The following is a 26,664-nucleotide window of genomic DNA, read 5'->3' on the forward strand; positions in this document are numbered from 1 at the left end:
GGCTGAGGGTGGCGCTAGTGAACACTCTCAAGGTTCGTATACAGACAACATAAATACCCAAGCAAGTAGCAGGGGGGACAGCGGCCGATGTCGCTCAGTTGGAAGAGCACCGGACGCGATATTCGGAGGTCGTGGGTTTGGTTCCCACCATCGGCACGTTGTTTTTTCTTCTACTTTGTGTTTAATTATCTTTCCCCTAAACAGATTACATTACTAATTTGTGTGATCATCCAAGTAAACATGAAAAAAAAAGACGCAAAGTACCATCCCCAACGCTTTCCTTGGCCTCGCTGACTGTTGGCTTCTTTCCTTCATATATATATATATATATATATAAGCAGCTTGCTTGCTTATATCATCATCATCATCATCATCATCATCATCATCATCATCATCATCATCATCATCATCATCATCATCATCATCAGCCTGACTATACCCACTGCAGGGCGAAAGCCTCTCCCATATTTCTCCACCTTACCCGGTTCTGTGCTAGCTGCATCCACTTGACCCCTGCGAACTTCTTAACCTCATCCGCCCACCTAACTTTCTGCCGCCCCCTGCTACGCTTTCCTTCTCTTGGAATCCAGTTTGTTACCTTAAGCGACCATCGGTTATCCTCTCTTCGTACTACATGTCCTGCCCATGTCCATTTCTTCTTCTTAATTTCCACTAGAATGTCGGTAACTTGAGTTATTTCTCTGACCCACTCTGCACGCTTTCTATCTCTTAATGTTACCCCTACCATTTTTCGTTCCATAGCCCTCTGGGTTGTCCTCAACTTATGTAGAACTCTCTTGGTTAGCCTCCACGTTTCAGCCCCATAGGTGTGTACAGGTAAGATGCAACTGTTGTATACTTTCTTCTTGAGCGATATCGGTAAGATGCCAGTCATAATCTGCGAGTGCTTGCCAAATGCACGCCATCCCAATCTTATTCTTCTTGTTGTTTCCTTACCCTTACCCCTAACTGCTCCCATTCCAAGTCTCTGAATACTTCCTCTAAGCAAGCTGTGAATAGTACTGGGGAGATTGTGTCTCCTTGCCTAACACCTTTCTTTATGGGAATTTTGTTACTTTCTTTATGCAGAACTATGGTTGCTGTACAGCCACTATATATATCTTCCAGCACTTTCACGTACGGCTCGTCTACCCCCTGATTTCACAATGCCTGCATCACCGCCGAGGTTTCTACAGAGTCAAATGCTTTTTCGTAATCAATGAATGCTATGTATAAGGGCTGGTTATATTCGGAGCATTTTTCTATCACCTGATTGATGGTATGGATATTGCTGCGAAACCTTCAAAACTGTACTTGTTTTTTTAACAGCTGCCGCCTTACGGCCTTATCACTCTGATTCTGGATCGCGTATCAGTTCTGTATTCTTTGTTGGTTAATGCTCGATGTCGCGAGTCGCACCTTTATCAGTTTCGTTGTAGCGCAAGATGCACCGAGATCCGTCCCGAAGATTCCGGCCACTCGTGTGTCTTTCTACAATGTTCCACCTTGTGCTGGTAGCTGTTTGCGATGTTATCCAGATTGTTCTCAGCAGACTTTAAATTGAGCGTTGACGAGTGTGACGGGCATTCTTTGTTCGACGACCGACGAGCGCGTTTGTTGCTATCGCCGCCGCCGAGTTGCTTAGTTCTTTTGCGGGCGCAAGTCAGCCCCAATAAAGAGGTATTTCAGTACCATCACGCCTGTGTCTTCTTTTGGCGTGTACGGCCTTGTCACCACTACGTGACAATATGAACGATAGTAGAGTACCGTTTCCGAAAACCTGCTTGATCCTTTGCTTGATTGCAGTCTAAGGTTGTCCTGATTCTATTAGCGATTACCTTAGTAAATACCTTATACGTAACAGACAGTAAGCTGATTGGTCTGTAGTTTTAAGGTCTTTAGGGTCTCCTTTCTTATGAATGAGGATAATGTTTGCATTCTTCCATGGTTCCGGTACCGTCGATGACACCAGGCACCGCGTATACAGGGTGGCCAGTTTTTCTAGCAGGATATCCCCCCCGTCCTTCAGCAAATCTGTAGTTATCTGATCCTCTCCAGCTGATTTCCCCCTTTTCATAGTTTCTAATGCTTTCTTGACCTCGTCCTTCGTCACTGGTGGAACATCTGACAGTTTTTCCCTACCGCCAATCTCATTACGGTCCTGACTACTTTGGCTACTGTAGAGATCTGTATAGAACCCCTCGGCTACTTTGACTATCTTGTCCATTATCGTGATGACGTTGCCCGCCTTGTCCCTTATCGCATACATCTGGTTTTTGCCCATGCCCAATTTCTTCTTTACCGCTTTAAGGCTTCCCCCGTTCTTTACAGCATGCTCAATTTTCTCCATGTTATACTTCCTTATATCGGCCACCTTGCGCTTATTGATTAGCTTTGATATCTCGGCCAATTCGGTCTGGTCTGTTGGATTGGAAGCTTTCATACTATGGCGTTTCTTAATCACGTCTTTCGTCTCCTTAGACAGCTTACCGGTATCCTCTCTAACTATCCTACCGCCTACTTCTACCGCGCACTCCATAATGATATCTCTGAAATTATTGTTCATTGCTTCTAGGGTAATGTCGCCATCCTCGGTTAGAGCTGAATATCTATTCTGTAGCGAGATCCTGAACTCTTCTGCCCTCCCACTCACCGCTGATTCGTTGATGGGTTTCTTTCTTACTAATCTGTTGCGTTCCTTCTTCAGATTTAGGCTAATTCGGGACCTCACCATCCTGTGGTCACTGCATCGCACTTTCACGATTGCCTCTACGTCTTGCATAATGGCGGGAGTTGAACACATTATGAAATCGATTTCATTTTTAGTCTCCCCGTTAGGACTTTTGCATGTCCATTTCCGGTTCTTCCGTTTGCTGAAAAAGGTATTCATGATTCTTAAGTTATTGCGCTCTGCAAACCCAACTAGTAACTCCCCCCTGCTATTCCTAGAACCAATGCCATAGTCCCCTACTGCCTGGTCTCCTGCCTGATTTTTCCCTACCTTGGCATTGAAGTCACCCATTCGTACAGTATACTGCGTCTTTACTTTTCGCATTGCCGATTCTATATCTTCGTAGAAGCTTTCAACTGCTTGCTCCTCATAACTACATGTAGGTGCATAGGCCTGTACAAACTTCAGTTTATACCGCTTTTTAAGCCTAGTTACGATGCCTGCCACCCTCTCGTTAATGCTGTAGGATTCATCTATATTGCCCGCTATATGCTTATTGACAAGGAAACCTACTCCTAGTTGTCGCCTCTCTGGTAAGCCTCGATAACACAGTACATGCCCATCCTTCCGTATAGTATATGCCTCATTCGGCCTCCTAACCTCACTAAGCCCCATAACATCCCATTTCATACCTTCTAGTCCCTGGAACAGCACTGCTAAACTAGCTTCACTAGCTAGGGTTCTAGCGTTAAGCGTTGCCAGGGTCAGTTTCCAATGGCGGCCTGTCCAGCGGAGCCAGGCATTCTTAGCACCCCCTGCTGCGTCACAGGTCTGACCGCTTGCTTATATATATATTTATATATATAAATGCGACCGCTTGCTGTGTCACGTAAGCACGCTTGGAGTACGACAACGTTGTTCCCGATCCCCTGACTCCCGGCCTCAAGGGCATCAGGGGAGGATGTCCCCGAACCGTTCCGTCGAATCCAGGTCACCGGGTCTTCTGCTGGTCATGATGGTGACCTGTGTCCAGTCCCTTTTTTTTTTTGGGTGGACACCATGATGCTGCCCCAGCTGGAGAACACAAGACCAAAGGGAAAAGGAGGGGAGAAATGACACACCCAGCGCCCTCACATTTGTATACTTAACGCCTTTTATGTTCTGTAGGTAGGGGCACGCGCAAAAGTGTGACTTCTGCGTCATCTATTAGCGGTGCGAAAAAGCAACTTTCTCTGCCCACGGTCGCCTCGATCGGCGCCCCGGCAGTAACCCCTTAGCCCCGTCAGTAACCCTGTGACGGAGCCAACTCATGGATGCAACACGACGCATAAAAATCGATTTGTTGACTGCACTGAGGGACTAGTAAATGAGATTCTTTTGTTGCGGGGAAAAGTGTAAATGAAATAAACAGGACGGTGCCTGAATGATAGATAAAGAGGCTATAACAATGGTCTAGCTGTACTTTTCGCCTTTAGTACCCTGACGGACACGTGGCCCCATGTTCTTTTTATGCGTTCTTACAGTATTATTATTATTTCTCCAGAATTACTGAATAACAGTCTGCTACAATTGCCCCGACAAAAATCCCTGGCACGCTGGCTTCTAGGCGCCTCACCTTGTTCGCGCGCCGTCAGTAAGGAGGCATTGGATGGCAGAACGGCAACTGTCGTGTTTCTGCCGGAGCGATGCTCCTTTGTGTTTAGCGCGAACGGCAATTATGCGACGAGAGCGAAGATCACATTGTCATTATTTCCCACTTCTTACCTTCCACTCACTTCTTTCACTTCTCTTCCGAGCAGATGTATAATAGTTGTAGTCAGTGCTCTCTTTGTCCCCTTCTTTCTTCGTCCTCGTCCTACGCGCTATTTCATCAGAAGAGTAAACTGCACGTTCGATTGTCTTTTGAGACAGGAAAGACTTCGTCTTCAAATGGTGTTATTGCTCCAGCGAACAATGCACGACCGATGAGTGTGATACATTGTTCGAACAGCAGCATGGCGATTAACGGCGCCATTTTTGCCAATTAAGGCTTCTTTACTCCCCCTTCAGCGGCATCGGGTGTCACACTATATTACGCATACAGAGCCAAAGGGATTACCGCGGACAACTTTACACAGCGGACGAGTACGAGTACTGGTCCCCACTCGTCGGCATGATACGAAACCACAAAACTTCAAGACAAAAAAATAAAAAAGTGCGGGCACCAGCAGCAGAGCGCCCACGGTACCCGCGGGAAGATCCGAAGGCAATGGGTTGGTTATGACACTGACAAGGAAGGGTGGTATAGTGGCTTTCTAGCTTTGAGTTTTGAAAAATCTCACCCGGCTCAGACAGACAAGATTCACTGAACGAGAGAGAACCGGCTTTTCAAAAGAACCGCCGTTCCTGCCATCTAGCAGATCTCCATCCATAGAACAAACGCAAAAGAACCACCTCACTCGCTGTCCAAAAGGACGGCAACTCCCCTTAAATTCTCGCATCGCTAATAGATGGCGCGGAAGTCGCACCCGCCTGTGACGGAAAGGTTCACTGAACAAGAGACCCAGCAACAGGCTCTCCGAAAGATCCGACGGCTTCGACCGCTCCAAAGGCTCCGACCGTTCCGGCTCCGATCATTCCGGATCGGCCTCGGCGGATCCGGCTCCGACTTTGCGCAGCAAAATGGCTCACCCGCTCTTTGAAAGGAGCGGCTCCGAAAATCCGGCTCGCTCCGGAGCGACCCATCCCTACAATGAGCTGATAACGCAGTCTGTCCACTCACGCTTACAGGTTGCGGCTACATCCAGAAAAACAGCGACTAATGGCCGCAGACCAAACGGATTCGAAGTGAGAAATTAATAATAGATCCTCATAGAATACGGGCTCCTTTTCTTCCACAGTGACCTTTAGCTGAAAGCTGCATTTATTGCAAAATGACTAAAATAAGCTCAAGAGGCAGCTGTCTATGTATGCCGGAAAGCCCTTGAAATCATTTCCTAGAGTATTTTAAGAGTGATATAACTTTCGACACCTTCCAGTCGTGTGCCAGCCGTGTAGCCTCTAATGATTCATTGACCAAATCGAGAGGGTACTGAGGGAACTTGAGTAATATAACTTTAGCACACTTACCAGGACATCGTTTCAACCCGGAGCAAAGAATTTTGTAAAAAAAAATATATATATAGTTAGGAGTTCTGACCTTTAAACCTCCACATAGTCGGAGCAGAGGAAGGTAGTGAGGAAAGAAACCCTGCACTGCTCCCGGAACCGTAATGCAAGTCCTTGTGCAACGCGCTTTAGCTCGTCTTTTGCCTCCTATGGAGAAAGCATTTCCAAACTATAACTACGGAAGCTGGGGAGTTCCTATTTCGTTCCATAAAACGATACAAAATCTTTCTGTATATATTGTTTTCTGGGGAGGGGGGTGACAAATACATATTGAAATTTTGGTTATAGTCGTTCTTTACCTCAGATATACTACACGACGTCGAGAAAATTTTCCTATCCTGCGACAGAAGGTTCTCTCAGACGGATCGTTCCGTCGTGGAGATGGCGGCTTATTGCTGCCATCAAAACGCACAGTGAACTAGGAACTCTCAGCAGCATTCAAAATTGAGGAAAATAGCGCTGCTGTGCTCTGCTGTTCTACACGAATAAAGATGTACTGGAGGAGCGCAATGAAGTTTTGTAGGTGGCATAATTTACTAGTCTGTGGCGAAGCCAGCGTTATTCCGGAGTAGGCTCACCAAGATTTAATTTAGAAATATTTGCAAAGTGGTCACTATATATACCAGAGTCAGCCGCGAACTATGCCCCTATACCTATCCCTGCTGCTGTCACGGATAATTCGGTGATTCCACGATGAATGTTAGGACACGATAATTGGAGAGTTACCGCGGAAAGTATGGTGCATGCTAAGTCCCCTGCTCTGATGACCCTATCATAGCGAGCAATCTGTCTTGACAGTCCCGTTCCTCTACGTTCACCTACTGGACAAAAGACGTTGACGACTGGGACAGCGGTACATTGCGCCTATATGATACCTAAAGCTAAAAGCTCACAGTAAGGAAGCATTATGACTTAGTGTTTCCGTTACCTCAGTTTTGAAGATATCAGGGTAAATAACCCGCTGGCCCTTCGATTTATGCTCTCCGCATGGAAAACACAAAATATTGTTACATATATGCCCTGCGTCCCTGAACATCCGTTGAAGAAGACGACGATCAACAACAGAGATAGAAGTTGTAGCGACGGTTGGTGCTAAGAAGCAGATTGGCGCTTGCTGGAAAATTTACGTAAGTCATCGGCTGTTCTGTGGCCTGGGATAACCTTCTTGCCACGTATCAATTATATGAGGAAGACAACTTCCCGGGGGCTAGAACCAAGTTTGAACCTTTACACCTGCCGTGGTTACTGTTCAAAAATAGATGTAGAAGCAACCTCTTTTAGCATATCGCTTGGCGCGGAGGCTTGAGAAGACCATTTTGTTTTTTAGTTTTTGGCTTATGAAAGGGATAACGTAAAGGGTGAGGTAGAAGTGTGGCACTTACTCGTATGACGCACAGATACCACGTCGTTACTGGCAACACTTGCGAGAAATGCTGACAGGGACGCTGCCGAGAGGAGGCACTAGAGGTGATGAGGTTGCATTTAAACTTTCGTCACACTTTTAGAATGATGCTTATGCTGGAGTCATTACAAGCTGAGCTAGCAAGCTGGCAGGCTAGCAACAATATCAGAAAAAGCCTGAACAAGTCTGCTCAACATACGCTCAACCGCCAATAAATGGCTTTGTCAGCTTTGGTCACATTAAAGCAGAAATATGGCCTCAAGGTAGGAAGAGGAAGAGTCGACAGAGCTGACGCAGCTGTTTCTTTTGAGATCAAGCAGCGCATAAGCGCCTGTTGAGGAGTAGCGATTCTGTTAATTGTAATAAACTTTGCTCCGTTACCATACATCCGGCGTCTAGTCAGCGACTTGCACCCTCTACCAGGTGCAGGGGGCGAGGATGTAGCGGGTCAACACGATAGACATTGTTCAACTGAGACAGACACGTATGCGACCAGAAAAATTTGATCACGGACTCCATTGCATTACGTGCACCTGCCATCTCCCAAAGCAGCGATACATAAAAATAGTCCCCGATCATGCGTCATGAAATTCGCCCAGAAACTCTTGAACAGGGAAGACGGGTTCATTTCACGTATTTTCAATTTAGTGCACGCCAGCTGCTCTTGAATGAGGGCCTTGAGAGGAATAGATGTGAATTATACTGCAGCGTAGCAGATCCCACACGCATAAAAAAATTAGCTGATCTGCAAATTAAGCTAGCCTGGTGAAAGGTCGAACCTCAGAGATATCAAGATATGGATTCGTCGAACTTCTGAATTGAAGCTGAATAGTTTCGAATTCATCATATTGAGCATTTCACCGCATTCCGGGGCTAGCGCGACCGGAACCACATCGACGACATTTTCACCAAATGTATCGAGAGGTAAGCTGGCGAAAAAAAACAAAAAACAAACAAAACCAACTGCCGAGTCACGTCCCGGGGAGTGAAAGACATGCCTGTGCACAATGGAAAGGCAGCCTCATTTCCGAAGTCTACAAAGCTAGCCTGATATCCGGCTGAAAATCCTCTGAACGTGAAAAGGCCTTCCCAGAAAGACACCAGGCACCACCACAGAGGCAGGTCGAAGTTTCAAAAAACAGCAGTGTGTTGTTGTTGGCCTCTTGAAAAATGACACGTACCCATGTACCATGGGAGATTTTACAAGGTGTGCTGTGGCCCCGCTCGCTTTTTCTTCTTTTCTTGCTGCCGCGCACGCTGCTCAGTCCGGCTTTTTCCGCTTTCATCTTCTACTGAAGCTACGTCGCCAATCGCTCGCGCCTAAATCTTTACGGAATTCGGCTACTTCACCGTCCACAAATATAGCGCTGAGTATAGTTTGCAGTCGCAAACGCGGCAGGCTGGAGCAAGCTTATCAAGTTACATTTGGGACGCCGTGAGCGTGTGCAAGGCAGCAACCCGGCAATGGTGGGAATAGATCTGGCCCATCTTGATGGCGATTCATGCTGGCGCCTTCCCCAAGTTCCTTGCTGAGAGTACAGCGACCACTTACAATTCTGCCAAACATTTGACGTAATGTGCAAGCGGCACATTTTGGTTCGCTGACAAGGGGAAGTTGTTGTTGTTTACCAAATAACATATAGCACATACCCATGCAGGGGGATTGGCCAAGAATTGGGCCGCAGAGAAAGTTTTTGATGTATACTTGTCTAAAAAGAAAATGAATGGAAGGGTAGAGGAAAAGCAACGAATAGGTGAAAGAAATGGAATAAATAATGAAAAGTCATAACGCAGACGGGAGATTGACACTGGGATTTGTGGAACGAGTGATTTTAGGCAAATGCAGCGAGGCAAACGATTTGATTCCAGTAAAACATTTTTCTGGGGTGTAAAAACAGACTTGTGACTGTGGCCAATGATGGTGGCGCCAAATAATAATAATATCTGGCTACTTAAACTGAGGCCAAGTTGTTGCAATGACTATTCCATCAACCGTCTTCTAAACGTAGAGAAGCGGAGGTAAAAAAAAAAAAAAATGATCTAATGATTCCTGCTCTGCGCGAAATGCGCAGGCTGGAGAAAGGGCCAAACCAGACCTGTGAAGATAGAAGTTTAGAGGTGGGATACGAAGCGTAGCCTTGTTAGAGAAATCTGTTGCTCGCAGGCTTGCCGGCGCTTCATCGCCATCGCTGGGGACCATGGAGTAAGCTCCGCGCTGAAACTGTTTGAACCACTGGTTGTGTTACACTGCTGCACTCTATCTACTATTTGTGGTGGTATAGCACCCTTTCATTAAAAACTCCCTGGTGAAGAATAACGGTAATAGTTAAAAAGTGACCTGTGTGATATCACTTGACCAGCTTGCTAGTTTCCACATCATAGCTGTATTTAGCTGCCCAACCCTACTGAAGAGGTTTTGCCGAAGAAGCCGCTTTTCGATGTCGTAAACCCCATTAAAAATGCTAAGGACTTAGGTGAAACAAATGATTACTATTTTTTCGCACAGAGAGCCAACGCTGACTCTTTAAATGAAGGACCCATCCTCAAAGGCAGATATTCATTTCGAAAAACTTTGTCCCTCCGTGCCGGTTTTAGAGGGAAGTAATTTCGGTACACCTCCAGCATGCGAATTAACGAGTTTGCGGGGTGCCTTCACCGAACTTGGCGAAGCTGCCGCATTTGTTAGTTCCAATTTCACCGTATACCCTCTTCTTAGACGACTTCCTTGCAACACCACTAACGTAGACTAATGAAGCCAAAGTTAACCCTAGCATCTTGAGATAGCGGGAAGGAGAAACGGATTAGACCCGAAAGAGCGTTAATTTTCTGCCGCTCACTCGCGTTTGCCTTAATTAAGTTTTGTGTTTTTTTTTTTTTTGTACTGAAGACATCCTTTTCCTCGGAAATGATCAGCGCGGCTTCAGAACGTTGCATTTAAAGTGCTGCATAATCTGCCATGGTGAACAAGATCGTGATTTATGGCAGGCGTGATGTAAGAAGGGTGCCGCAAAATCTCGCGATACAGGGCCGAATTTGAACAAGGCGTTCGTTTACGAGTGGGCGAATGTGAGCGCATTCTCCACTTAAAGTATGCGTCAAAGCAGCAGGATCAGGGCTTGTATGAAGTGCTCCATGCGGTAAGCTGCGAAGCAGGGACTTTGAGCTAAGATTAAAGCTCAGCAGCTTCTCGACTGCTGTGGTGCGTGTGCGTATCCCGAAGTGAAAATGTATGGCGCAGCATGAACCCTAACGTGCTCGAATAAAGGTTTGGGTCGAGATCTGCTACCACGCTTAGCCTGACCTTGGGAATAAACATTGCCGTGGACTTGCCTCAAGTAGGGCACACCTGTAGGGCCGCATTCAGTAGCCATCGTGACAGAATGAAAGGCAACATTAGGCCGCATTGGAGCCGATGGAAATATGCCTTTCTGGCACCCCGTCAACTCATTACCTAAATACTAAGACTACTAATGCCTGTGTAGTAATGGTAGGAAACTATGGTGAAGCCCTAAAACTATGAAACATTGATTTATGAAACAAAGAGACTGATTGCTCTGCAGTGAAATCAAAAGAACGAAAAGCGCCAAATCATGGGAAATACAAAACAAAGCATATCACGCGATTACGGCGTATTTCATGTGCACGCATCACGTCTTTCAAGTTCATTTATATACCCCGTATACCAGACCCTCCCATTAATCACCAACGGAGACATACGAACAGAAAATACATCTATTAGTTAATGCATAATCCGGTTAAGACACACACGACCAACAGATCTGAGCGCGTTAATCCGTAAACATCATCATCATCATCATCATCAGCCTGATTATACCCACTGCAGGGCGAAGACCTCTCCCATATTTCTCCACTTAACCCGGTTCTGTGCTAGCTGCATCTACTTGACCCCTGCGAACTTCTTAATCTCATCCGCCCACCTAACTTTCTGCCGCCCCCTGCTACGCTTTCCTTCCCTTGGAATCCAGTTTGTTACCCTCAGCGACCATCGGTTATCCTCTCTTCGCACTACATGTCCTGCCCATGTCCATTTCTTCTTCTTAATTTCCACTAGAATGTCGGTAACTTGAGTTATTTCTCTGACCCACTCTGCACGCTTTCTATCTCTTAATGTTACCCCTACCATTTTTCGTTCCATAGCCCTCTGGGTTGTCCTCAACTTAAGTAGAACTCTCTTGGTTAGCCTCCACGTTTCAGCCCCATAGGTGAGCAAACATCTGTTAATAAAGATTAGGTCGCATGTAGAGAGAGGAGATATATTTCTTTTGCTGCTTGTCCTTTTGCCTGACAGATTACCTCAGCTGCAATTACGACGTCTGACTTTTGGCAGTAATGAGGTCAACCGTCGAGATTTGCTTACAGAACGTGTTTCACGGGCTCTCTACCCGGTAACAGGTTATCCTCAACCTCGAGTTTGACGGATTAGTAAAGAAATCATGACTGTCGACTTAGCATCGATACGCTCTGTGCATATAAGATGCCCCATCAAGAGGACTACACTTCGGTTTCGGTTCGAGGCTCGGTTTTTAAAGTCCAGCAGGCTTCCGCGACTAAAATGGGCGATATTGTCAATAGGGTACTTACACTGGTAGCACACTATGAAATTTTGAGGCTAGCCAGAGAGCCTCAAGAGGGCATTGCGATAAGGATGTGTCCTGGACTCCATTTCGCGAAGGTGGAAGTTCATGAAAACGACAAACAAGCTGGATATTCGGGCGTGAAGATGGCCTAAGCAGTGGTCTTATAGAATGGCCAGCGAAGCCGATTGGTTCGCTCCGCAGAGGAATATAAAGTCACTCTCGGCCGCGGAGTGCTTTATTTTATTTTATTTTATTTAAAGGTTAAGGAGAACCGGACAAATAAACATAGGCGAAATAACCGAATTAGAACTGTAGTGCTAGCACGCTATGGAAACACTGCAGAAATGGGTAGCCCTGAAATCTTAGACAAAGCTTTCTTCCCTGTCTACATGCTTCATCGTTGCTTGCGCAAAATGAAGGCGCAAACAGAAGTTAAGATGAGAGAACACAAGCAAGATCAGCAACAGCAAATTACTACATAAAGGGAGTATCTATACACAGAATGCTGTGTTCTCGTTCTTTTCCTTTCATTTTTCTCCATTCTACTCCTCTGCAGGCGCCGCTGGTGACCCCTTCTATTGTAGTCGCGTCAGAGTGTGAGATGTCCCAGCGAAAGGTAGCATGGACCAAATAGGCGAAAAACTTAAGCTGGTACTAGCCGGTTGTTGAGCGCAAAAGCCAGCTCCTTAACAAGACACATGCTAAGAGCAAATAAGGTGACAGAAAAGATGGAAATATTGTGCTACATAAAAAAGGGAATAACAGGCCTATTCTACAAGAAATAGCAAATGAAAGGTTCTTATTTGGGTTAGTTGGTTGCTAGGTTCAGCTGCTACCTAGTTGCCTTATAATTCTAGCGATAATAAAAGCTTTGCGAGGAAGGTGCGTGGTCAAGTAAATACGTGCCGACAATTGCCAGCGAATTGACCTTCCAGCATGAACTGGTCACTGGGACCATCGGCTATCCATCGGCCACACTCGCAAATATCGTTGCACCTCACACCATAGCTAGCGTGCACCTAAACAGTGTACAGAGAAGCGCATGCAGTTGTATTGCGCTGCAGTAGCAGCGCCTTTACCCTGGCGGTCATTTCGGAACTTATGTTCGGGCTTGACGTCGGAGAAGCGCATCGATTCGGCCACATACCGATTGGCAAGCGTGCTGCTCGCACATCTAGCACTCCATCTTGCATTGTGTTTACGTGCCGTCTTGCCCGAAAAGAGCGACGAGAAGTCGTATGGCACCATCCGAAAAAGGTGCACTATAATTTCGCAGGAACGCCGGGAAAACTGCCGTCACAAGGAGGGAGGCCCATCGGACCCTAGTGATAGGCATGCATAGGATTGCTTGAAGTGGTGGCTGCTGCTTCTGCAGATGTGTCGATCAAAATGCACCCAATGATGTATTGTGGATCCTCTGCTGGCTGTTTGCGTCATATGGCCGCTTGATGACGTTACTCTATTTTTCTCTCCATCGCTGAGATTTTTATGACCGCCTCGCGAGCACAAGGGACGAATGACAGCGCCGAATTTTCCCGTAATGCGAAATGCTTTCCCATTAATAGATTTGGAGAAAGGGCAAATCGCGATCCGAAATACATGTCACGCCGCCCTGGGATAGAACAGCTTCGAGTGGTTCTATTTTACTGCTTCGGAGACAGTTTTATGAGAGTCTGTGGTGCGCGCCACGTTGCTCCGAATCGCTAGTCTCGTCTGTTTTAGCTTGATTTTGACAGTGACTCCAGAGTCTCGCGGAAGTACCGCCATAAGCAGAAAACGATATCTCACCATTTAATGACTTTCGTTGGTTTTATGGTGTATTGTTTGATACGCGGCTGCCGGCCAAGACGCATGCTTTTTCAGTTGCTATCAGGTCACAGGCTAGGATCTCAGTCATTCATGCAATGTTGGTACATCATCTTTGTTGCTATCGCCGCCATCTTGCAGACGTGTTATAGTTTCTGGCAACAGTTTACATTCATTGCAGCGCCTTATTTTAAAGACACTTGTGGGATGTCTGCGGTGGTTCTTTGTTCAGTTTAGACAGCCTGTCTATTTTTGAAGTTTGATCGCGGTGTTTATCCTGATCGTCGCGATTGACTGTGTTTCATTACATTTGAAATTATTAATTTTGCCTTGAACGATTCTGTGGATTGTCTTGTGTCGTTTTGAAGGTAGCCTCCCAATTTCTGAATATGGTCTGTGTGCCGCCGTCGAAAGCAGATCGCCTAGAGAGGAGACAATTGCAGGCATCCATGGTACGGTGGTTTGAATGTACTCGACCTGTAGCCTGCAATTCGCCAATTGCCCGAGGTTTCCTTCTCGACTCCATTAAAGTGCTCCCAGCTCCACGGCTCCAAATAGCTTGGGCATTCTGGTTGCTCCTTTCTTGGACCAATGGTATATTTCTCTGCGATTTTCGAGCACCAGCGCCACTTTCGTGCTCCTGGTACACTCTAATCACGAATAAGCACATAAGTGAGCAACAAAAGGGGCAGCATATATCCTAGCACTCTCCCTTGCATACCCACGGCATTCTCTCCAGATTCTCATCGCTAGAAGCACAGAATATTTATGGTCAGCAGCGGAAGCTAATTTTCACTTGCAAAGCTCTTGCACTTACAAAGATTTCAAGTGAGGTATTAATGTGGTCATTGCCATTGCTAATTGGCTGAGTCGAAAATATTTGAGTAGGAAATATTTACTCTTGCCACTAGCATAACATTCCGCATATTTAGTGGTGGACATCTATTCACGGCTTTTACAGGGTAGCGTGCTTATACAAGGAAATGCTTTAGAGCAAATGATATTTTAGTGTAATCTGTTTTTAGAGTGCAGGAGTATTGATGTCTGTGATGGGGGCTTTAGATTCGCGTAATCTTTTGGCAGCTTTTTATTCTGCTTGTTTCATGTAACTTAAAATATACCACTGCCATCGGCAACATCTGGGAGCGGACTGGCCGCACAGCTGCTGCTGTAAATGAGAGTGAACGCAAATTTGTTGCATTTGTTTCGAGTACGGTTTGCATTGACCTTTACTTGCACTGCTCGGTAGGATTCAAGGTTCTCGACGTCACACGAAAAAAAAAATAGAACGGATCAATGTTTAGGCCCAAGTTTAAACCTTGATTTAAGTGGTTACGACCGCTGGCTGCTTGCTTTCTTCCATTGAGAATTTTGACATAAGTAATCATAATGAAATTCTTGCCACGTAAAATCTTGCTTTCGACTGAGCGAAATCCCTTTCTGTACGTAGCTTATGCTTGCCACTTCCTGATGGGAGGTAGAAATATTTTAAAAGCTGAAAATTACGGCCGAATTAGTGGTAAGGACAGAAGCAAATAACGTGCGCTGGCATGTGGGGTTTCACTTCGGTTTCGTTTGTAGCTGTGGGTTTCAAGGTTAAGCACACGTCAATGATCGGTGAAATTAGCGACAGAATACTGTACTGGTAACGCTGTATATAATTTTGGAGCCGCCTAGCGCACCTTAAGAAGGCAATGCGATAGCGATGTGTTCAGTATCCACTGTGCACGCATGGAAGTCGATGAAGACGGCGACATGGCAAGCACAGCACGACAGACTATAGTCTGTCGTGCTGTGCTTGCCATGTCGCCGTCAGTTAAACACGTGTGATGTTCGGTTACGGTGATGGCGCAATGGTCTGGCGCGGTGGCCTGCAAAGCTACTTAATTGTTCACGCCCCCACGGTATGAAACCCACACAATGCGACCAAGTGTTTCAATTCGTTTTAAGATTAAGGAGATGCTTGGGGTAGGAAAAGCGGCAGAATCTGAAAATGGCGAGTTTAGTGTCCCTACCCGGTCTTTTCTCCCTAACGTCCACCTCTTTGATTTCGCCTGCCGCTTCCTCACTGCCCCTTTATTTCCGCCGCCCCAGTTCAGGTGCTTCAGACAGTACAAGTTTACACCTTTAAGGGTGCTAAAAGGGTGCTCTTGCAAAATACACCCACTGGCACACCTTTCTAGCACCCTAATTTTGATGTATACACCCTTTATTTTTGTCTACAAGTGTGCTTTTGCTAGAAGCACCCATGATTTTGTGTGGGATGTGGAAAAGGTGCAAAAAGGGTGTAAAAAGGCTATCCAGTAAACAGCACACATTGCTATAAAATACTTAGGTACATCTCACACAAAGCTCAAATAACCTGCAGTCATATGTAAAGAATCGCCAGTTAATATATAGTTCTCCCAGTGTGACTGAATAGAAGATTTCTGTAAATTATCAATCTGAATAAAGTGTATCATGCACTTTTCGAGATCGCCTAGCATATATATAATCCAGGCTCCCAACGCGCCAGCTGCATACAATGAAGGAAGCTACACCTCTTAATTCTAGTGCATTAGTCATATATCGAGAAGTAGGTTGCAATTTCTGTTCTGTTAGTATAAAAAAAGGAATTTTATATTTTGTTTTAGGACCTCGCATTCAAAGAGACTTCATATTTTTTGATCAAATTCATATTTTGTTTCAATCCTGCAGGAAAAGAGACACAAAGTAATATCTTTGGAAAACAATATTTATTCTCGCCAAAACCCAAAACAAGAAGTTGAAACAAGGGCACGCAATGACAACAACACTTTGATCTTAGCCGAGTGCAGCATACACACATTACACATATTCACAACAAAATTACCGCACTGTGAATGAAGACACATGTGGTAGTGCGATGCATGCGTATATAGAAAAAGCAGTTCAGTTCAGTTCAGTCGTTCAGTCGTGTCCGACTCTTCGTGACCCTATGGACCCTGTCACATGTAGCAATTGATTGTGTGAACAATTAATTACATAAAATCTGCACTGTCCACAATCATCGTAAACCAAGGCTCAGAAAAGGAAAGAGGGTTTTCAGAATCCTACAGAAATCATTGAAATAATAAGTGGCGTGGATTCAGAACAGTTCGCCCTCTGTGCTCTTTCATGTACAGTACTTCGGTGTTCAATTCGGTCAACAATTTTAACACTTTTTCTTCCTGAGTAGCAGACACAACATAAACATGGAAGTGCTCATCAAAGTTTGAAGCAGTCTGCCGAGGAATATCAAGACCTTGTTGATATAAAATAGGTCACTGAGTTGCATAAATGTCGGCAGAGCATCATTCGGGACATCTTCTACAACACATCCCTTCTCGTACGTTCTTCCATCTATAAGAACTGTTCTTACTGCATAGCAATGAGTGCTTTCAAAGTTTTTCTCAGAAAGTAATGCCTTGATTTTGTCAGGAAGATTCTCAAAATTGACAGGCACACATCCAGTTGTCTCTGTTGTAGTTCTGCCAGCCCCGACCGTTAAAAAAAAACACTGAAAATATTGATGTCTTACTGCCAGGCTGTAGGCCAGGTTCTTGGAATTGTGTATCATGCGAGCAATGTCCTTGAAATATTGATGTTTGGTTTCAAACCTCATAGCCCAAAGCTCGGTTAAAGGCCCAAACTTTTCAATGCAAGACGAATAACTGAAACCTCATAGCCCAAAGCTCGGTTAAAGGCCCAAACTTTTCAATGCAAGACAGATAATGAATCATGTAGTGCATCTTGCAAGGATATGTCACGTTTGGAAACAAGGCCTTGAAGTCAAGAAGAAAAAAGTGAATCTTTCTCTGTAGCAAAGCAATGCACGAATAAGAAATTTCCGGGCACATTATTATGTCCATTATCTCTCGAAGGAGCAAATAAAGCTGCCAAATTTCCTTGTCAGATGGCACGTTCTCACCAACGAAAAAGGTTAGGTGGCGGAAGAGGCAGAAAACCTCCGAGGCAGAACCTTTCATCGTAGCCTTCCCTTGCAGAAATTGTTTACGGATGCATTCTGGCTTATTTCGCACATATCTTGGGTCATACCTTCACTCAGTGATTGGTTTATTCAGCTGGTCAAGGGTAAAGAAACTTTGTGAAATTAGAGCAGATATGATGTGTTTAAGTGCAAAAGGTATGACACCCTCGTGCATATCGTGCATAACATCTGAGGGAAAATGTTGGGTTGGATGGAATCCCTGGCTTGTGATAGCACAAGCTTACTTTACTTCATACAGAGGTCCAGATGGCAAGCCAACATTCAACATATTTACATGGTGCTGATGTCCTGCTAGTGTGCGAAAAGAAAAATCACTCTCGAGATATTTGTACGTGATTTCACGGTGAAGCGCCATGCAAATTCTTCTATGGCTGAAGCTCTGCTGAAAGCCTCCAATCCTATGGGTAGAAAGGTTGTCACCGGTGAAAACAAAGATAGACCCTCTTACAATATTTCAATTAACAATTAAGCCATCATTTTCCAATTTGCTAATATCTTCAAGCAATGAAGCAAGAACTGCCGTCATGCCATATGTTTTCACATGTTTGTCTTCAAGCAAAATAGCCAAGTGAATGTGTGACAAATTGGAGCGTAAGCGTTTGCTGAAATTAAGCAATGAGAAGTACACTGCCATTATCTTATGTTTGCCTCGTTTGCTTCCCAGCGGGTTACGGACTTCAAATTCGTCACTGTACAGTTGCAAACAAATCTTGCTGTCGTCACCAGCAAAGAATGCGTTTTCACGAAAAGCCTTTCCATCAAACACAGAACACAAGCTGGTATTATGCTTCAGGTAATCATTGAAATCATCTGAAAAAACAGGACTTTCCAGAAGAGATTCGAGTACCTTGCACAAGGGTACATACTGCATGCAGTCAACTTTTCCATTACTCCTTCCTAACACAACAGTACGGGGCTCAACAAGTGGCAGGTGCATTTTCCGGTACATGAACCTGCCGTGTCGTGTCAAGAGCTCATCCGTTTGAGGGCTCTATAAGAGATGTTTAAAATTTGCGATCTGTTTTGTGGAAGAGTGCCCGTCTTCAATAACAGATTTAAGAAATGAAATCACGTCACGAGCTATTTCATCCACGGTCGACTCTGGAAGTCTCTTTCCTTCTTTCCATTTAGGCAGCAGCATTGCCAGCTGCTTCACATAGTCACTTGTCCCACTGTGCAACTCGTCCTGTTCTTCATCTTCAGGATGCGTTTCTTCAAAGTCTTCTGCTGGAGTACTTTGACTTTCGCCTGGCCCGACAGGAACAAGTTGTTTATCCACTGCTGCTGCATCTGTTTTGATCATATCGGCATGATTCTGTAAACATGCCTCTTGTACGAAGTAAACACTCTGAAAGTATTCATGCAGCCATTTAGGCCACACACCCAGCTAGCCTCGTGTCCATGCACTAACCAAAGATGCCTGAAGAGACACCTCACCGAAAACCGCTGACAGCCGCACCTAGGACAGCGAAAAAAGCGGATGCAAAAGCGGATGGCAATTGCAGACAAGTGAGTTTAACATGGACGCCTTTTGCTCCCAGGAAGTACCACAGCACAGTGGATGTGCTGACACGGCTTCACAGGAACAACCAACAGCACCGCCAGGCTCAGCAGACATGCCATGTGCTGTAATCTCCCTGCCAACGGTTCAACAGCCATCAACCAGTCACCAAAACTCAGCAGTAAAACATGACCACACATACAGCCGCAAAATAATCGAGGACAGGGTGAAGCTGCTGGAAGAAGGTCTGACGTTTGCCCGAAAGAAATTGAAAGTGCTGCTGCACGAAAAAACAACAAGATATGAGAAAAAAAGTGGAACATTACTGAATGTCATTGAGGAGATGGTGAAAAATTTGATTTCCCAAGAAGCTGAAAAAAAGCTTGAAGAGTTTCAGAACCTGCCACAAGAAATTCTAAAAGGATGGGGAGAAAATGCAGCTGCTGAGCATTCCTGTCGCAGGAGTTATGACAAGATGAAAAAATGTTCTTCCACACTTTACTACTATTCGCCACGGGCTTATGAATACTTGGGTAGGCTGTTTCCTATGCCTAGTGCACAGGCGATCAGGAAATGGCTACAAGTTGTAAGTGGCTGGCCAGGCTTCACTGCTGAAGTACTCAATGATCTAAAGGTCAAACATGGGCAAGATTCACCACGGGAGCGACTGTGCTCCATACTACTTGACGGGATGAGCATAAGGAAGGCATGTGAGCTTGATGCTTCCAGTGGCCGTCTCATCGGTTATGTAGACCTGGGGCACTCACCAGAAAATGAAGATGTCAATGATGCACCACTAGCAACAGAGGCACTAGTGTTCATGGTCGTTGGCATAGCAGCACCGTGGAAGATGTCATTTGGTTATTTTATCAATGCTGGCCTCTCCGGGGAAGGGCTCAAGAACTTGCTCCTTGATACCATCCACTGCATAACTGAGTGTGGACTGACAGTATGTGACTGCCTCAGCGCGAATGTGTCAATGGCAAAGCTGCTTGGATGCCAGGTTCACGAGCATTCATACAAAGACCTGAAGACCTTCTTTCCCCACCCAGAAAATCAGCATCAAAAAATCTTCATGCTATTTGATGCCTGCCATGGCATAAAGCTGCTCAGGAATCTCCTTGGCGACAAAGGTGTTCTAGTCAGCAGCTTCTATGGGGTAAGAAATACTATTTTTTATCAATGAGAACTGGTAAGTGTATTCAGCTGTCAACAAAAAGAGAAATTTGAAGGGCACTTAGGCTACGTCTTTAAGAGTATGCTGCGACAGCCTTAATGACTCTTGTCTGCAGCTCCTCTTGTGGATGCACACATTTTGTTACTCGCTCAATCACTAATTCTGTAATTTATGCCTCTATAATATCGCATACACTCATTAGCATATAGTTGTAAGTTACCATACTGTACGGGTGACCAAGGGACGAAAATATAAAGCACCAATTCAACAAAGCCATATGATGTGCCTGTGTGGCCTAAGGACAGCACATTTGATTGGGAATCCAAGGGCTGTGGGTTAGATTTCCATCTCCTCCCAACATGTGGTCTTGTGATGTCACATAACCCTATCGGTGGCCCATTGTTTCACCTACGAACTCGCATAGTCATGACCATGACTTTTCAGCTCGCAATGCTGGCAGCAGCAATGCTAGAAATATTTGCTGCAGAATGGGACCTTTAATGGTGTTGTGTTAAAACAGCTTATGCACTGCCTCTATAAAATATATTAAATAGCCTGCTGTTCATAGTTTCCCACACAAGCTAAAGCCACTAACACAGCTGCACTTACAAATGTGAAGACTAAGGGAAGTGAAAAGAAGTTTAAATGACTGTACATGACTAAGCTATAAGGAATACCATTCACATCAGGCTTGTATGTCTGAAAGATAATGCCCTTGCCAGTGCCAAAGCTTTGTTCATATAGCATGACTAGGCTACCGAAGCAAATAGCATAAATACAGTGGCTGCGTTTAAAATAAAAGTATGTAGCTGACGAACATTTTGCTTTTATGTCAAGCAAAAATTTCCTTTTGCTTGAATTTAAATCTTGAGTGACATTATGGAAAATAATATAAAACAAACCATTAAAGAGGCTGTGCTCACTGCAATCACTTTTCATAATAATGAACGGCCTAAGGGGAGATAGGTACAACTGTTTTGCTGACAGGCATTCATCTGTAACAAAATTATATTTGGATCCAAAAGTTGTAGTTGATAGTAGTATTGCATCTTGTTTAAAAAAATGATTTGTTGGTGAAGCTGTGAAAGATGAAATAATGGGGCTCCAGAAATATTGACCATTTGGATTCTTTAACATGCACAGACTGTAATCGCACACCGGCGCCTTTCTTTTCGCCCCCATCTAAAAGCTGCCACCACCACCAGGAGTCAATCTCACATCATTGGGTAGTCGTGCACCCTAACCACTGAGCTACCACGACAGGACGTTTACAGAAAAAAAGATGGCCTTCAGCAAATGTACTAGCATTTGAAAATTTGCTCCCATCTAGCTTATAACCTGGTCTGTCAGTGAAAGTAACCTCCTCAACATAACTATGCGGAAAGCAATAGCATAAGGCAAGTGCAATTATACTGCTGTGCTCCTTTAACTAAATCATTCATGCAATGTTTTTCTACTCAACTCTCCCTGTTTAAGGATATCCTTCACTCTGCCGCCCAACTAATGCTTTATGGTGCTTAATGTCCCAAAGTGAAGCCACTTTAGCAGAGTTCCAGATAATTTCGACCAGATAGATTTATTTATTATGCACCAACAACGCACAGCACAAGGCTGTCTTGCATTTCACCTCCACCAAAACATGACCACAATAACTGGGGTCAGTCACTGGCCGCCCAACTCAGTGATTAAGCACTGAAACCCCCGAGCCACTGCAGCATGATATGCTTAACTCAGTAATGAAAAATTATACGGTGGTAGAAGATTAGTCAAGGTTTAAACTGTGCTTTGCGGAGAATATTACCTTAGGATACTGCAGAAGTAAAACCACATGGAAGTCATTTTAACACTGCAGAAACTAAATAAAGGTAAACAAGCTGTTTAGTATTCAAGAAACTGCAAATGCCAAGGCAGTTAAGATGGCTTTGCAATTAACCCAAAATCCTGTGCCCCTTTACTTCACAGACTATCCAGTGGGAATACATTGTGCGCCTCTATGAGCTGCAGGATAAGGAAGGGCTACGTGCAGTCAACAAACTTTCAAGAGCCCACATTGAGTACTATCGACAGGTGAGGTAACCTCTATAAGGTCGCCAGCAGAAGTTTAATATCCTGCTTTTTTCTTCCTTTAATAGGTGATGAAAGTTAAGCTAGCCGCACAGGTATTCAGCAGCTCTGTTAGCAAGGCCCTAGAGTTTGCCTCACGGCTGCAACTCCCAGACTTTGAAGACTGCAGTGGAACAGCCAAGTTTATTGCCATGGTTGATCGGTAAGACCTACGATAGGTTGCTTTGCACGTATTTTGTAAGGTACTGTAAACAATGGCTATGGTTAGGTTAACGCAAAAACAATTTTCAGGACATAAGGTATGCAAAACCTCTAACTGTCCCACTTTAAACAAGGAGACATAAATCAATAAGACAATGTTTTATTTACCTTAAGGCTAATTCCTAATGCTACAAGGGTCACAACTCGGACAGGTCTAGCAATGCTGAATACGTTTAAGTTTCTCTGCCTGTATCCACAGATTGTGAGGATTAAGGAAGCGGCTGAAATGAAAATAATCAGGATCTAAAAATAGCAATTCAAGGGAAAACAAGCCACAGTAAAATAAGAAAACGACCCAAAAAATTTTATGGTGTAATGATTTCACACTAAATGGCAACCTTAAGAAGTAGTAAGTAGCAACTAACTCCAGTTACAGTCAGAGATGAAGCTTGTTCTTTGCACAAGTCCTTCATTTGTATTTGTGTTATATCACACAAAGTGGGCAAGGCACTATTGGCATGACAGTGCGCTATTACAGCTCCGATGTCTCAACACAGTGAGCACCTTGCGTTTAGCCCACCTTGTCTATTTATAGTAAGAGCTTGTTTTTTGGCTGACAAATTGTGCAGACGAAACGTTCAGACGAAAATGCTTACACAGCCAGGCAACTGGCAGATACCCTGTAAATAGCTTTCTGTTGTTCAAAACCCCTATGGCTACTTTGGGGTATCTCTTAATGACCTATTTACATGTACAAGCAATATCCTATTGAGCTCGGGCCTATAGTATAAGCCTGTAAAGGGTAATATTTGTAATATGACAATGTATAAAATACATGCACGTGCACAGTTTACATTTGCACAGGTATCATTAAAGGATATGTGCCTGAAACTAGACATATCTCAACTATGCTCACTTCAGAAAACCCTCTTTTGGGCCGCCTGCACAAGGACTGAATGCCTATGACATGATGCCGCAGGCGCCGTCATCTACAAAGGCACCAGTTTCTGGATGATGCACCTCTGGTGACAGCACTCCACAAACCTTGTGTCACTGAGACATTGAGAATATGCCTGTATAAGGTTAATGGCAGTAATGTGCAAATATTTAAGCAGAACTTAGGTCTTGCTTATACATAAATTCTTAGAAAATGAGATGCCTATCATAGCATATGAAAATAAAAATTCATATATCATATTATGCTTTACGAACATGAATCATTCATTCAGTTTGCACTGGTGTACAAGAAAATGCAGAAAGCTAACCATTTAGCATTATCTTTCAGGACATTTGACCACTTAAACTCCTGCAACCCAACAGCCAAAGGGTTCAAGGCACCACTGCGGCCGTCAACACTCCAGTATCAAGGAGAGATGATGGAGGTTGCAGGGAAGCAACTAATGGACCTTCGGCTACCAGATGGAACACCGGTAGCTCAAGACGGCAGGCGCATGTCTGTGATTGCACTAGCATTCACGCTGAAGAGTGTGTCACAGCTGGCAAAGACACTCTTTGATGCTGAACTATGCAGGTGAGTGCGCATCTATGCTACAGTCACATGCTGTATATCCCTAAACAGTTCACTGACAACGTTAACTCAGTTCATGACGCAAAATGTCATGTGCGCACATTGAGTTTTTGTGCATTTTGGCATTCTCATTTTTTGTGTTTCATATAATTGTCAGCAACTAGATTGTTAACACTGGTGTTATGATGTGATACTCGTAATAATTATAGAAAAGACCAAGAAATAGCCTACACTAGGATACTCAACACTGTGTGTGTGATTCTGGCAGTGAACAAGCAGCGCGTATATATTGCTTGATTATTCCAACTACAGCTATTGAGACGGCAGGGGTAAAAGACAAATTAAGACACAAGCCCACCAGCCCTTTTTCCTTTAGCAGAGACGAAAGTCTTCACCATGGAGTGGGAAATAGGGCAACACTCAATGTTAACGCTTCACATGCACTGACAAATCACAAAAAGAAACATTAAAAAAAGTGATCACTGCTAAATGCCATAACCTGACCTTTTTCATAGCATTAATAGAATCCTTTATGCAGTATATTGTTCGTCTAGTTGGTTTATGCTTCATTAGTGACCTTCATTCATGCAAAATAAAAAACAATTTCAACTTAATTTCTTGAGCCCATCCCGTATTCAGTTTGAGCTCTATTTAAGCAAATGAGATTATTACAAGTACATAAAGAAACAAGGCAGGTTTTAGTTATACCGACATACTTTTTCACACTGGAAATATAGTATGCAGCAAGGTTTGCCTCCAAACACACAGGAGTGCTGTAATGGCCAAAATGAGTTTATTGGTATGCGTTTCACTGCTGTGGTAAGTTAGATAAGAGTAGATAAGAGTTAGCACAATTTTTCATGCCATAGCTGCAAATCAAGCTGGAGACGGTATTGCTTCAAATACGCTTCCTCTATTCAGTAAAAGGGCACAAAACCTGATGCCGTGCTTTGGTTGTAAAAACATTTTTAGGCTTTTGCATAACTTAAGTAATGATATATCTAAATTATATTATTACTTAGGACAGGTAGTAACCGCAGACCCGGACCATGAAAAGGAAATAACAAGAAGAATAAGATTGGGATGGAGCGCATTTGGCAAGCACTCGCAGATTATGACTAGCAGCTTACCGGTATCGCTCAAGAGGAAAGTATACAACAGTTGCATCTTGCCTGTACTCACCTATGGTGCTGAAACGTGAAGGCTAACCAAGAGAGTTCTACTTAAGTTGAGGACAACCCAGAGGGCTATGGAACGAAAAATGGTAGGGGTAACATTAAGAGATAGAAAGCGTGCAGAGTGGGTCAGAGAAATAACTCAAGTTAACGACATTCTAGTGGAAATTAAGAAGAAGAAATGGACATGGGCAGGACATGTAGTGCGAAGAGAGGATAACCGATGGACGCTGACGGTAACAAACTGGATTCCAAGGGAAGGAAAGCGTAGCAGGGGGCGGCAAAAAGTTAGGTGGGCGGATGAGATTAAGAAGTTCGCAGGGGTCAAGTGGATGCAGCTAGCACAGAACCAGGTTAAGTGGAGAGATATGGGAGAGGCCTTCGCCCTGCAGTGGGTATAATCAGGCTGATGATGATGATGATGATGATGATGTCTAAATTCATGCCGCCAATTGTATGCAGCCATAGGGGTGCGCAGGGTTCAGCATTAGGGCGAGCCAAGTTTTAACACAGTGCCCCTCGCACTGTGTTGAAACCAAAATGCAGCGCGAAGATGAAGACTGGTTACAAAACATTTACCTTCATCATCATCAGCCTGACTATACCCACTGCAGGGCGAAGGCCTCTCCCATATTCCTCCAATTTACCCAGTCCTGCGCTAGCTGCGTCCACTTGACGCCTCCTAACTTCTTAAACTCATCCATCCACCTACCTTTCTGCCGCCCCCTGCTGTGCTTTCCTTCTCTGAGTACCCAGTTTGTTACCCTAAGCGACCATCGGTTATCATCTCTTCGCACTACATGTCCTGCCCATGCCCATTTCTTCTTGATTCTTCTTCTTGACATTTATCTTATAGTGATGGAATACAACAAGCACTTAAACATGTATAAAAACAAAGCACCTTTTGCCATGGATGCAGAAGATAGATGACATTGATGGTAGTACACCGGGTAAATTGGAGGAATATGGAAGAGGAGTTCGCCCTGCAGTGGGTATAGCCCGGCTGATGATGATGATGCAGAACTAAAAATGATGCAACGAAACGCTTCCTGAAACAGTTTCTTGAGTCCTTGGCTTTCCAGAGGCAAAGGTGGCAAGTAAGCAGTTCTTGAAACACATCACGGGTCCTCTGCTGTAAGTATCGACAAAAAACTTGCACGGCCAATAATCCTCCCAATGATGACAGAGGTCCGAGATAATAAACGTACAGAGCAGATCTGGCAACCATCTTAGAGGATTAGGGGGCAGCCGCTCCTGGTGCACATGTCTATGCTTGCAATCTCTTGCCTCTTGCTTTATCACATGCACCAAGCAGAGATAAACAGTGCTAAATGTGATTCCTAATACTGTTAGTGCTGTACAGACAGAGCAAACTCAATAATAGG

General features: G+C 44.5%; 1 pseudogene; it reads right to left on the reverse strand.

Annotated features, from left to right (window-relative positions):
- Positions 1-17,682: 17,682 nt before the first annotated feature.
- LOC146171821 (uncharacterized) lies at positions 17,683-19,133 on the reverse strand (annotated as a pseudogene).
- Positions 19,134-26,664: the final 7,531 nt, after the last annotated feature.

Source organism: Amblyomma maculatum, unplaced genomic scaffold (assembly GCF_055883805.1).
Source record: "Amblyomma maculatum isolate TAMU_Amacu unplaced genomic scaffold, ASM5588380v1 scaffold_18, whole genome shotgun sequence".
In the NCBI taxonomy this organism is placed as follows: Eukaryota; Metazoa; Arthropoda; class Arachnida; order Ixodida; family Ixodidae; genus Amblyomma; species Amblyomma maculatum.